The sequence below is a fragment of the Carassius gibelio genome, chromosome B12, assembly GCF_023724105.1.
Source record: "Carassius gibelio isolate Cgi1373 ecotype wild population from Czech Republic chromosome B12, carGib1.2-hapl.c, whole genome shotgun sequence".
Lineage (NCBI taxonomy): Eukaryota > Metazoa > Chordata > Actinopteri > Cypriniformes > Cyprinidae > Carassius > Carassius gibelio.
This window is the reverse complement of record NC_068407.1, coordinates 22,321,958-22,335,449: the sequence shown is the minus strand read 5'-3', so window position 1 is coordinate 22,335,449 and position 13,492 is coordinate 22,321,958.

The window sequence follows — 13,492 nt, the reverse complement described above, 5'->3', positions numbered from 1 at the left end:
GAGTGAATTTAAATTAGTTTAAGCTATAGCGAATTTAAATTTGTATTGTGTCTTATACAAAAGAAATAAAGGTGACTTGACTACACAGGGCACTGTAATTTTAACATATGATTTTGCAGTGTTGCTTTTATTTACAGGTTGAATGTCAATGAAAGACCGCTTCATTTTGTGTATGATGTGCACACCATGTTAGGGTTGCCAGTCCCTTAAAATACGGAATCGTCCCGTATTTGAGAATAAAAGCGCGTCCCATATTGAATCAATACGGGACGGGGTTTGTCCCGTATTTTCGGAGTTGTCTTCAATGCAGCATCTCATACAAATCACCCCACTGGCATTCTGTGAAGACTCGTCCTATTCAGCCCCAGATTATTGTTTAAGACTCGCTGCCATCGTTGGATTGCTTGGTTTGTTTCAGTTTCATCTCCTGAGACAGATAGTGTAATGACAGGTTTTTTTATCACCTCAATCATTTTCTGATTGATTACATTAGATTTCATAGATTGTCTATTTGTTAAGAAATAATGTTAAAAATGTTAAAGAATCATGTTATTGAATGATTTGTTGGTAACACTTTACAATAAGGCTCATTTATTAAACATTAATTTATTAACTAACATGAACTAACAATGAGTAAGTAATACATTTCTTACAGTGTTAATTAATTTTGTTAATGTTAGTAAATAGAAATAAAGCTGTTCATTATTTGTTCATGTTAGTTCACAGTGCATTAATATAAACACGATTTTAATAAAGTATTATTAAATGTGTAAATTAACATGAACAAACATGAACAATTGCTGTATAAGTGCAGTTCATTATTAGTTAATGTTAATTAATGTAGTTAACTAATTAACCTTATTTCAAGTGTTACTTGACAGTGTTACTGTCCTGACATTGTCAGGTGTGATATCATGTAGCCAAGCGCTCTCTTGTGGTCATATGAGGTTTAGCAAGAAATTAGAAAGTGACCTCATCAGTATTAGCCTATACAATTAGTGATGTCCTCAAAAAGAGACTGAATTAGAGGCAGATATCTTTCATGTTATGGCCATTCATTAATCCAAAGGACATCCTCCGTTCAAAGTTATTAATAAGGCATTCCCTTTTCACACCATTTATGTGATAAAGCTAAACTCTCAACATCACTTTGTGGTTCCGGGAGTTATTGCATGAGTTTAACTTGCAGGACAATCAGCAAGAATTTGGATGTCTATGCTGGATTGTGAGCAATGATGCCCAGGCTATCTGCCGGAGGGCTGGGGCCAGTGAAGCCCTTGTAATGGGCCGTACAGGGAATGCGTTTACTCTCAGTAGTCATTTACATGCTGCATTTCTACATTTAAACATTGTACAGAGACACTGTTCTAGCTGTGGCTCTTTTCTAGTTATCTGCAAACGGGGGTCAGATTTACAGTGAGGACCTGTATCACTGACTGCTGACTGTAGAATACATACATCATTTTAATGAGCTACAGAGGCAGTTTATAAAGAAGATCGACCCAGATATATAGTTTACAGTGCAACATGTCTGTCGTCTGTAAATATTAATATATAAAAGCTACAGAGTTACTGCACATTCAACATATACGGAGCAGCCATAAAAACTAACTTTCTAGTGCTTAACTTTCAAAACTTCCTTTCAAAAATGCCTGACTTTCAAAAACTAACTTTGAAATGCCTTAGTGTTGTCCCTTAGTGTTGGCTTCATATCTTCCGAAGATCATATCTTCCTAAGATTTTAAAGTCACCCACTGGATATAGAGAATTCAGAGCTAGAAGTGCAGTCTGTTGCCTCCTGTTCAGCTATGACTTCTCATTCAGCAAGGTCAAAAAGCTCTACTAGGTCCTCCGCAATTTCCAACGTCAGTATGGTGGCAGCTATGACACGTGCGGAAGCTGAGGCTGCTTTGGCTCGAGCTTCATTCACAGCCTTCAGTTCCTCCCAAAGCAGAGTACACGACAACACACTTGACTATGTGAGTAAACAAAGTGCCACCTAACTTATCTGAAAATAAGTGGTTAGAAAATACGTCATCACCACGGATTCTTCCAAAACCCATTGCTCCCAAAGATAATTCACATGCCAATCACCCTAATGCCTTCAACCACTCATCATGTAATGCTGTGCCTAGTTATGCTAGCATATCCAAACAACCGAGTCATTACCGAAGCCATTTTGGTGATAATACATCAGCAGGCAAAATATTTAGCAAGAAGTCAACTGGTCACATCAGGCCTATCAAGATTTAAAGATAGACCAGAAAATTATCTAGCATGGAAATCATCATTCCTTAGTACCATTGAATCATTGGATCTTAGGGCAGGAGAGGAGATGGATCTCCTAATTAAATGGCTAGGTCAAGATTCAGCACAGCATGCTCGCCGTATTAAAGCTGCAGTAGGTAACTTTTGTAAAAATATATTTTTTACATATTTGTTAAACCTGTCATTATGTCCTGACAGTAGAATATGAGACAGATAATCTGTGAAAAAATCAAGCTCCTCTGGCTCCTCCCAGTGGTCCTATTGCCATTTGCAGAAATTCACCCGCTCCCGGTAAGAAACAACCAATCAGAGCTGCGGTCCGTAACTTTGTTTGTGTTCAAAATGTAGAAAAATGTATATTAAGCTCAGATTGTGGACCTATATGTTTTCTCAGACGCTTCATTCAAAGCTATTTCTGCAGTTGCATATCTAAGAGTCATAGCCAAAGACGGGCTTAGGGAAGTGGGCTTTGTGCTAGGGAAGTCGAGACTTGCCCCACGGCTCGATCTTACTGTTCAGAGACTGGAGCTGTGTGCAGCAGTAATGACCGTAGAGATTGCAGAAGTCATAAGTGAAGAAATAGAAGTGGAATTAAACTCAATTAGCTTCTATACTGACAGCAAAGTTGCCTTGGGTTAAATTCACAACTAGTCACGACGCTTCTACATCTATGTAAACAACAGAGTGCAAAGAATCAAGCAGTCCACAAAACCTGAGCAGTGACATTATGTGCCATCAGACAAAAACCCAGCTGATCATGGTTCATGCTCTGTTCCAGCTTCCAAGCTCCTCACTACCACATGGTTGACAGGACCTCCTTTCCTTCATGGTGAACTGGTTTCAGCACCAGAGGAGAAAATCAGTTCTGAGTTAATTCATCCAGATGATGACAAAGAACTTTGACCAGAGGTGAATACTTTGTCCACAAGTGTTTCCGAAAATAACCTGAGCTCAATGCGATGGGAACATTTTTCCAGATGGAAGTCTGCTGTCAAAGCTGTAGCTCATCTCAGTCACATTACTCACTGTTTCGCCCACCCAACAAAGGTCGGAGAATGTACTGGTTAGCATGTCTGCAAAAATGGTATTTCTGTGGATTCTCTGGAAAGAGCAGAACAAGAAATTATTAGAAGTGTGCAGCAGGAAGTATATTCTGAGGAATTTAAGAACATCCAAGCAAACCAAAACATTTCTAAACATAGCTGACTCATTAAGCTGAATCCCATCATTGACAGTGATGGTCTTCTCCGAGTTGGTGGACGGATTCACCTTGCAGGCTTTGAAGTAAAAGAGAAAATTATGTGGGGAGGTGGGTTGTCAGGCATGCATTAGGAGATGGGCAGTGCTATTTAAATGCTTATGCACAAGGGCAGTTCACATAGAAGTAGTGGAAGAATTTAGTTCCTCAAGCTTCATTAATGGTCTAAGACGCTTCCGTTCACTGCGTGGCCCAGCCAAGCAACTACGATCGGATTGTGGCACCAATTTTATTGTTGCATGTAACGAAATGGGAATAAGTGCTCCTGAAAAGGAAAGAGTGCAGGAGTTCTTACAAGACCAGAAGTACACTTGAATCTTCAATCCTCCCCACTCCTCACACATGGGTGGAGTGTGGGAGCGCATGATTGGAGTAGCACGTCGCATTTTGGATAGCATGTTGCTGCAAGCTGGTAGAACACGACTCACTCACGAATTGTTAACTACTCTCTTAGCTGAGGTCACAGCCATAATAAATGCGCGTCCTTTGATACCTGTCTCCTCTGACCCTAAGAACCCTTACATTCTAACACCGTCTATTCTGTTAACCCAGAAAACAAGCACACATTCCTCTCCTCTCAGTGACATCAACACAGAAGAAATGTTGAAATGCCAGTGGAAATGTTTTCAAGTGCTGGCTAATGAGTTCTGGTATAGATGGTGCAAACAGTATTGGAGCACTCTGCAATGTCATAATAAATGGCCACAAAAAGAGCTCGTCATCAAGGAGGGAGATGTTGTCCTTCTTAAAGAGAAACAAATGAATGGCCTATGGGCATCATAGTGAAATCTGTTCCCAGCGAAGATGGAATGATAAGGAAAGCTGAAGTGAAGGTTGTTAAACAAGGCATGACAAAGATCTTCTACATTTTCATATTTTTTATGAAAACATGTTTTAATTTTGATTTACCACCACTGGCACGTCATCGGACCTGTGGTCATCGTGACCCCGAGAGATGTCCGCACCCCAGGCGTCCCTTTTTTTTCTGTATTGAAGGTGGAAACTCTACACCATTTTTTCAGTTGTGTCGTATGGTGAAGATGGCAGGATGGCAGGAAGGGTTTTAAAGACAATTTCTACACGAACACTTAAATGAAAAAAGTACAGAAAAAAACTAAGCTTACGGTTTACATTTTTGCAGTCTTTGTGGGGATCTACTATCATTTGCACTAAGAGACAGACTAAACCAGTTTTCATTCCCTCCAGAAAAAAAAGTACACTGTAAATGAAAGGAAGCTTTGTTTAAAGCAACTGAACAACATTCATTAGGAAAACAGTGTGTCAATAATGCAAAATGATGGTTAAAGGCAGTTCATCCTTGAATTCAGTGATGTCATCTCTGTTCAGTTAAATATCGTCTGTGCATTTATTTGCAATCAAGTCAACGATATCGCTGTAGATGAAGTGGCCCCAACTAATCAAGCCAGAGGCGACAACGGCAAGGAACCGAAACTCCATCAGTGAAAGAATGGAGAAAAAAACCTTGGGAGAAACCAGGCTCAGTTGGGGGGCCAGTTCTCCTCTGACCAGACGAAACCAGTAGTTTAATTCCAGGCTGCAGCAAAGTCAGATTGTGCAGAACAATCATCTTTCCTGTGGTCTTGTCCTGGTGGTCCTCTGAGACAAGCTCTTTATAGGGGATCTGTATCTGGGGCTCTATTTGTCCTGGTCTCCGCTGTCTTTCAGGGCAGTAAAGGTCCTTTCAAGGTGCTGATCCACCATCTGGATATGTACTGGATCCGGGTGACTGGAGTGACCCTCTGATCTGGATACAGACTGGATCTGGTGGCTACGGTGACCTCGGAATAAGAGAGAAACAGACACATTTTAGCGTAGATGCCATTCTTCTAATGATGTAGCAAGTACATAGGGTGTTATGGGAAGTGTTTCCAGTTCCGGTTTACCTAATTAATGCAGCCAAAAAATCCTTTAACGGATTTGGATATTAAAAGCATTGTGATGGCTAAGGCCACACTTGCAGTATGAATCGGGCTAGTTTATTTTGGTGTAGGTTTCTAATTCCTTTTCTTTTGTATGATAAATTGATTTGTTTAAGGGATTAATAATTTATTTATAAATTTAATGCATTTATTTTGTCTCCCTAAGATTTACCCCAAATATTTAGTGTTAGTTGTGCATGTTGTCTCATTTAAGATCAAAGAGCGACATAATTCGTTACTAGAGTGCACGCTAGGGATTGAATAAAAACAACTACACAAGATATGGGTTATTTTATTTAATTAGTTTAATTAGTCTTACCCGTGGTTATACCGGGATCCATGACTGCAGCATGGAACCAAGGTATAATTAAAAGAGTGCTGCATTTCCTGATATCCTTTATATCCTGTGTTAGGAATTATGGGAAATGTAGTTTGGGTACCACAAGGGTTTGTTAATTGTTTGTTAATTGTAAGATTGTCATAATAAAGGGCATTCTTTCCATTTTATTTTATTATTGCTTTATGGTGAATGGAATTTAATGTTTATAGAGTTTATTTGTGTGTATATTATTATTTTCTTTTTCATTTAGGTTTGATGTACAGACTTGAGTCCCCCTGTAATTATAAAATGGTTTGCTCTGGTTTGTTAAAAGGGTGTGATTTTTTGTCTAGGGCTGAGTCAGTTCTGGTGAGGGATCCCTGGAGAAACATTTGAGGCCCAGAACTCTGTTAGTTTTTTCCCCTTTTCTTTTGTTTCCCCATATTTTCTGGCTACAATTGTTAACTGTATATGAGTGTGGCAGTTAATAAAAAGGTAATTTTGAAGACCTATGAACGCCTCCTGAAGATTTCATGGAAGAACCCTGACAAGATGGTGGCAGCGGTGGGATTCTGTCCAGGAGGAGGTTGTTTATAGAGAGTCAAATGCGGAAAGAATGGCGCCAAAGAAAGCAGTGCGTGCTGGTGTTCCTGCTGACATCAAGGTCATACCAGATGGGGAAGAGATACTGACGGAGGATGCAGCAGTTGCGGCGGGCCATATGACTGAAGAATAGTCGGAGGATGAAGTGCTGGAGCTTAAACAGATGTTTCAATGGTTTATGCAAGATCAGCAAGAGAGAGATGCACGTCAAGCACAAGAGGCAGTTCGACAAGAGACAAGATGGAAATCTCTTCAGCATCAGTTCCGTTTATTTCAAGGTGAGGTCGGCCAGCGAACTTTGTTGGAGGATTTGTGAGGCAGGGGAGCCGTTGAGCCAAAGGAATCGTCAGGAGCTTCTAGTGGCTCTCATAATAGGAGCCATGGATATGTGCTGCAGGAACCAAAGATGCAACAACTGAGTGAGTCAGACGACATCGAACATTAATTAACTGCATTTGAATGGATTGCTGAGGTGTGCCGATGGCCGTGGGAAGATTGGGCCATTAGACTCCTTCCGTTGCTGACCGGCAAGGCGCGTGCTGCGTATGTGTCACTGCCTTTATAGATACAGGTTGCACAAACCCTAGTAGAATCCAAGCTGGTACCTGAATTATGTGCTAGTAGTGATGCTCCAGTAATAGTGAGATGCGTTCAAGGGGAGGAGCGGCAGTATGCGGTCACGGATGTATATCTGGGGATAGTGGGGCAAACCTATTTGATGAAGGTAGGACTGGCACAGAACTTACCATACCCAGTAATTTTAGGTCATGATTTCCCTGCTTTGATGGATTTGGTACCCTTTCAGGATAGCTGTAATGTAGTTCTGACACGGGCACAAAGCAGGCAGAATGAATGTGAGAAAGAGAAAACCCATTGATGTTTATAACTTTCTTTGACTATGAATTGTCTATGAACCAATGTAAAGTAAGGAAGTATAGGAGGGAAAGAAAACAGGAAAAAGTTAAAAGAACCATAGTGCAGGCTAGAGGACTAAAAGAACCTGAGAAATTGTTGAACGCCAATCAAATTCCCATCACTGAAGATATGAGGCAGTTACAGAAAGAGGATACAGAAATTTCAAAATTGTACTCTGAGTTTGTTGAGGCAGGGGGGAAAGGGTTGAAGGTATTCCGTTTTCAAGGGAGATCTTTTTGTGCATTGAATGACTTGTTGTATCGTAAAACAGGAGATCAAATACAAATGGTATTGCCTGTTAGTGTATGTAATACAGTGATGACGATGGGGCATTTCATCCCATGGGCAGGACATTTGGGTAGGCGGAAGACTCCCTCTAGAATTGGTAAGCATTTTTACTGGTTGGGTATTTCTAAGGACATTGCTGAGTTTTGTAAAGCGTGCCCTGAGTGCCAATATAGCGGAATTTGCCAACCCCATAAAGTGCCATTAGTTCCTCTACCAGTCATTTATGTTCCCTTTCAGCGGCTGGGAATGGATATTGTAGGTCCACTGGAACGAAGTAAGACCGGCTATAAGTACATGTTAGTTATTTGCAACTATGCGACATGGTTTCCAGAAGTGTTTCCCTTAAAAAACATCAAAACTAAAGCTATTGCCTCGTGTCTGGTTCAATTATTTTCAAGAGTAGGTATTCCAAAAGAAATACTGACCGATAGAGGAACGAACTTCAGGTCTCAGCTTCTGCAACAGGTGTATCAACTGTTGAAGATCTAAGGGTTAAGAACAACTCCCTATCATCCAGAGACGGACGGGCTAGTAGAAAGATTTAATCCGACTCTAGTGCAAATGCTTCGCAAATTCGTGAACGAGGTGGGAACCGACTGGGATCAGTGGCTACCATACCTCATGTTTGCTTCTAGGGAAGTACCACAGGCATCAACCGGGTTTTTGCCGTTCCAGCTGATGTATGGTCATAAAGTGCAAGGACCATTGTCCCTGGTAAGAGAATTGTGGGAGGGGAACTCGGAGACGTCAATTAAAACTAGTGTAATTGATTACGTGTTAGCCATGAGACAAAAATTACAACAAATGACCGAATTTGCGTCTGCCCATTTGAAGGAAACACAGAGAAAACAAAAGACATGGTATGACAGGAAGACAAAGTCGCGGTCTTTCGAGCCGGGTCAAAAGGTTCTTGTGATGCTTCCTACCTGATAAAATAAAATAAAAAGTGACAAAAAAAAAATGGGAACAACTACATATGAGATTGCGACCCCAGGACAGGCACGAGCACATCGGGTGTTGCACATTAATTTGTTGAAGGAATGGTACCCACAGAGTGAAAGTACCGTTGTTAATTTAGTCCGGTTGATTGAAGATGAGGAAGAGGCGGAAGAACAATATTTACCTGGTAGTCAGCCCTCACCACCTGTTGATCTTAACCATCTTTCGGTAGAACAACTAGCGCAAATTCAGCAATTATGTGATCCAGAGTTGTTTAAAAATCAGCCAGGCTACACTACACTGATAAAGCATAGAATCGGGCTAAAAGAAAATGCTCATCCGAAACGAATCAGTTACCGCATCCCTGAACAATTTCTGACTGCTTTTGAAGATGAGGTAACATTGATGCAACAAATAGATATAGTGGAACCATCAAAAAGTGAATTGTGTAATCCAGTGGTGTTGGTGCCAAAAAAAGATAATACCCTCAGGTTCTGTATTGATTTTCTAAATTTATCAGTACCATTGATTTAAGTAAAGGGTATTGGCAGGTGCCTTTGGATTTAGAATCCCGAGAGTTGACTGCTTTCTGTACACCGAGGGGGCTAATGCATTTTCGGGTGTTACCGTTTGGGCTGCACGGAGCACCCCCGACTTTTCAAAGATTGATGGATACTGTATTGGACGGTTTAGGGGAATTTGCAGCAGCTTACTTAGATGATGTTGTGATATTTAGTACCTCATGGGAGAGTCATCTTCACCATCTTCAAACAGTCTTCCAATGAATTAAAGTTGCCGGTTTAACCATTAACCCTGCAAAATGTTCTTTACTTAAGACTGAGACTGAGTATTTGGGGTATACATTGGGCAATGGAGTAATTAAGCCGCAAGTGCTGAAAGTAGGGGCGAATCAATCTTGTCCACTTCCAGCTACAAAGAAACAAATTCGGTCGTTTCTTGGTTTGGTCGGTTGGTACCGGAAATGTATTCCCCATTTCTCGACCATTGCGGCACCATTAACAGATTTAATTAAAAAGACGAGTCCCACCAAGGTGCAATGGACAGTACCTGCAGAAAAAGCATTCCTGGAGTTAAAAGGGATGCTGAGTAACGAACCGGTTTTGCGCAGTCCTGATTTTGAAAAGTCATTTGTACTTCAAACAGATGCATCTGACTTGGGTTTAGGAGTGGTCCTGATGCAGAAAGAGAATGGAGGAAGGCATCCTGTGGTATATTTGAGTCGGAAATAATTTCCCAGAGAAATTAGGTATTCTGTGGTGGAGAAAGAATGTTTGGCATTGAAATGGGCTCTTGACTCGTTAAAATATTATTTGCTCTGCTGAGATTTCGTTATTGAAACGGATCATAAAGCTTTGAAATGGTTGAATAGAATGAAGGATACCAATTCTCATTTGACATGATGGTTTTTGTCTATACAACCTTTCCGCTTTACAGTGAAGCATCGTCCGGGGGTAGAAAATGTAGCAAATGTGGGGGGAAATGTGATGGCTAAGGCCACACTTGCAGTATGAATCGGGCTAGTTTATTTTGTTGTAGGTTTCTAATTCCTTTTCTTTTGTAGGAGAAAATGATTTGTTTAAGGGATTAATAATTTGTTTATAAATTTAATGCATTTTTGTCTCCCTAAGATTTACCCCAAATATTTAGTGTTAGTCTCATTTAAGATCAAAGAGTGACATAATTCGTTACTAGAGTGCACGCTAGGGATTGAATAAAAACAACTACACAAGATATGGGTTATTTTCTTTAATTAGTTTAACGATTGAGTCTTACCCGTGGTTCTACCGGGATCCATGACTGCAGCATGGAACCAAGATATAATTAAAAGAGTGCTGCATTTCCTGATGTCCTTTATATCCTGTGTTAGGAATTATGGGAAATGTAGTTTGGGTACCACAAGGGTTTGTTAATTGTTTGTTAATTGTAAGATTGTCATAATAAAGGGCATTCTTTCCATTTTATTTTATTATTGCTTTATGGTGAATGGAATTTAATGTTTATAGTTTATTTGTGTGTATATTATACTTTTCTTTTTCATTTAGGTTTGATGTACAGACTTGAGTCCCCCTGTAATTATAAAATGGTTTGCACTGGTTTGTTAAAATGGTGTGATTTTTGTCTAGGGCTGAGTCCGTTCTGGTGAGGGATCCCTGGAGTAACATCTGAGGCCCAGAACTCCGTAGCATGTTGATTTTATTCATCAGTTAGTTTTTTCCCCTTTTCTTTCTTTTCTTTTGTTTCCCCATATTTTCTGGCTACTATTGTGACCTGTATATGAGTGTGGCAGTAAATAAAAAGGTAATTTTGAAGACCTATGAACGCCTTCTGAAGATTTCATGGAAGAACCCTGACAAGCATATTAGTATGTTATGTGTAAGCCAGGTTAAAGAGATGGGTCTTTAATCTAGATTTAAACTGCAAGAGTGTGTCTGCCTCCCGAACAATGTTAGGTAGGTTATTCCAGAGTTTAGGCGCCAAATAGGAAAAGGATCTGCCGCCCGCAGTTGATTTTGATATTCTAGGTATTATCAAATTGCCTGAGTTTTGAGAACGTAGCAGACGTAGAGGAGTATAATGTAAAAGGAGCTCATTCAAATACTGAGGTGCTAAACCATTCAGGGCTTAGTAATAAGCAATATTTTAAAATCTATATGATGTTTGATAGGGAGCCAGTGCAGGGTTGACAGAACCGGGCTAATATGGTCATACTTCCTGGTTCTAGTAAGAACTTGCTGCTGCATTTTGGACTAGCTGTAGTTTGTTTACGAAGCGTGCAGAACAACCACCCAATAAAGCATTACAATAATCTAACCTTCAGGTCATAAATGCATGGATTAGCATTTCTGCATTTGACACTGAGCGCATAGGCCGTAATTTAGATATATTTTTGAGATGGGAAAAATGCAGTTTTACAAATGCTAGAAACGTGGCTTTCTAAGGAAAGATTGCGATCAAATAGCACACCTAGGTTCCTAACTGATGACGAAGAACTGACAGAGAAGCCATCAAGTCTTAGACTGTGTTCTAGGTTATTACAAGCAGAGATTTTAGGTCCTATAATTAACACCTGTTTTTTTTTTCAGAATTAAGGAGTAAGAAATTACTTATCCAGTTTTTTTTTTATATCGACTATGCATTCCATTAGTTTTTCAAATTGGTGTGTTTCACCAGGCCGCGAAGAAATATAGCAATACAAAATACCTGTAGTTTTGTTTTCCTCCAGCTGCGCTCCATTTTTCGGGCTGCTCTCTTTAGCGTGTGAGTATGCTCATTATACCATGGCGTCAAACTGTTTTACTTAACCTTCCTTAAGCGTAAAGGAGCAACCGTATTTAAAGTGCTAGAAAAGCGAGAGTCCATAGTTTGTTACATCAAGTTGTTCTGAGGTTTTGGATTTGCTAAGGTATTTGGATAAATCAGGAAGATAACTTAAAAAGCAGTCTTTTGTGGTAGAAGTGATGGTTCTTCCATACTTGTAACGAAGTAGAATTTACAATTTTGGCTATATGAATTTGCACAAAACTATATAATGATCTGAGATATCATCACTTGGCTGCATAATTTCAACACTATCAACATCAATTCCATGTGACAGTATTAAATCTAGAGTATGATTTCGACAATGAGTAGGTCCTGAAACGTGTTGTCTAACCGCAATAGAGTTCAGAATGTCTATAAATGCTGATCCCAATGCATCTTTTTCATTATTAACATGGATATTAAAATCACCAACTATTAAAACTTTATCTGCAGCCAGAACTAACTCAGATGTAAAATCACCAAACTCTTTAATAAAGTCTGTACGGTGGCCTGTATACAGTATACAGTAGCCAGTATAAACATAACAGGGGATTTATCATTAACATTTGTTTCTCTGGATAATGTTATATGAAGCACCATTACTTCAAACAAGTTATACTTGAAGCCTGCCCTCTGAGAAATCCTGAAAACGTTGTTATAAATTAAAGCAACACCTCCCCCTTTGTCTTTTAGACGTGGCTCATGTTTATAACAGTAATCTTGGGGGGTGGACTCATTTCAAATAATGCATTCATCAGGTTTTAACCAGGTTTCTTTTAAACAGAGCACATCTATATTATGATTAGTGATCATATTTACAAAAAGTGTTTTCGTAGAAAGGGATCTGATATTCAATAAGCCAAGCTTTATCATTTGTTTATCCATATTGCATCTGTATTTTATTTGTTGAACCTCAATTAAATTGTTTGTCTTAACGTGGTTTGGACGTTTTTTGTATTTTCTAGGTCGGGGAACAGACACAGTCTCTATAGTGTGATATCTAGGTGAAAGAGTCTCTGTGCTGAGAATTAGCTGACCTCTGTGACGTGAGACAGCTAGCAGACGGTCGATTTAGCCAGTCTGTCTGCTTCCTGACCTGGGCCCCAGTTAGTCAAGTATAAACACTAAGACTATTTGCCATATTTCTAGAGAGAAGAGTGGCGCCACCCCAGGAGGGATGAAGACCATCTCTTTTCAACAGCTCAGGTCTGCCCCATAATCTCTTCCAATTGTCTATGAAACCTATGTTATTCTGTGGGCACCACTTAGACATCCAGCCATTGAGTGATGACAATCTGCTATGTATCTCGTCACCACGGTAAGCAGGGAGGGGACCAGAGCATATTACAGTGTCTGACATCATGCTTGCAAGTTCACACACCTCTTTAATGTTATTTTTAGTGATCTCCAACTGGCGAAGTCGAACATCATTAGCGCCAGCATGAATAACAATCTTACTATATTTATGTTTAGCCTTAGCCATCACTTTTAAATTTGCCAAGATGTCTGGCGCTCTGGCTCCCGGTAAACATTTTACTATGGTGGCTGGTGTCTCTATATTCACGTTCCGTACAATAGAATCACCAATAACTAGAGCACTTTCATCAGGTTTCTCAGTGGGTGCATCACTGAGTGGGGAGA